Raw genomic sequence first — 1,369 nt, 5'->3', positions numbered from 1 at the left:
ACATTTAATGAAAATAGGTCTTTACAGAAATATTGGTAGATATGTTCCTTTTGGGGGTGGGGTCTGTTTGCCTCCTCCCAGTTTCAATTGTAAATACAAATGGAGTGATCTGATTTATTTAGTTAAGTCTGACTCCAGCTTTCTGAAAGCTTTTTTGGTTTTTTCCTACTCTTTGCTGCTTTACAAAGCAATACTATTAAAATTTTCTATCATCCACCGCACTGTTTTACAGATTTTTTAATATTCTAAACCAGCATTGTTCTTGGCATCCATGTTTCTTTGCTTGAGTAGAAAAGCAGGTGTTTTCTGGTAAGATAGGTCGGGAACGCTTTTATCTTCTTTATTGTGGCTGGATATCCTTTAACTTCCATAAGAAATGATGATATTTCATTTTTATGTCTTTTGTTATCCATTTCTCATTTTTCAGCCTCAGTAACTCATCTGAATATTCCAGGGTGGTGCTGTTAAAAACCACCTAATCTTCTCATATTTATCCTTTCTTCTAGTTCTAATGGATGACAATCTGACTGCACACAGGTAGCTGATTCTGAAATTAATAACCAATTATCTCTTTTCTCTAGCTATAGGTAATTTCTTTCTGTTGGTGGCATTTGGTGTTTACCATCTCTAGCATCTTCTGATTCTCTTATGGAAGAGACTATTCATGGTATACAGGTAAAAGGCTCTTAACTAATCTATAAGCCTTGTGACTCTTCATCTCTTAAACCTGAACTTGATTTTCATATATATATATATATAGTTATTATATGTGTATATATATATATGCATCTTCTATGCCGAATTTTACATTAAAGCCTCCTACTATCAATATATATGTTGAATCATATTAGAGGATCTTATCAGGTCCATCATAGAACTCCTTCACCTCTTCACTCTCTGGGACAGATTTTGGCACATAGACTCTCATTATCTTCATGGTAGTGTTTTCACTTATGGTCATCAATGAGAACTATAAAGCAAAATAACTACCTACTATGAAATTTTGGTCCTTGTTACCCCTGAAACTGAGTACATCAATTGTTTTGTCTCTCTTAGGCAACTTCTACCATCTTTCAAGTCACATAGATTCAGAGTCTTGGAGATGTCTTGGACTCTTCCCTCTCCCTAGACCTTTCTTGACAAATCAACTGTTATCTGTCAGCTCTTACCAATCACCTCAAATCTGTTACCAATCAGCTCATATCTGTCCTTGGAATTTCCTTCCTTCAGATGGCATGTCACCTCCAATGGGCAGCCTTTCCTGATCCCATTACTTGTTTGTGCTCTCTTATGCCTCAAATTATCATATATTTTTACCTATCCCCACAGAGAAGGATATAGCCTTCTTTGTAGGGAGATATATAAGCTC

Source organism: Gracilinanus agilis, chromosome 6 (genome assembly GCF_016433145.1).
Source record: "Gracilinanus agilis isolate LMUSP501 chromosome 6, AgileGrace, whole genome shotgun sequence".
Taxonomy (NCBI): domain Eukaryota; kingdom Metazoa; phylum Chordata; class Mammalia; order Didelphimorphia; family Didelphidae; genus Gracilinanus; species Gracilinanus agilis.
The sequence above is the reverse complement of the archived record's forward strand: the minus strand, read 5'-3'. Positions refer to the sequence as shown.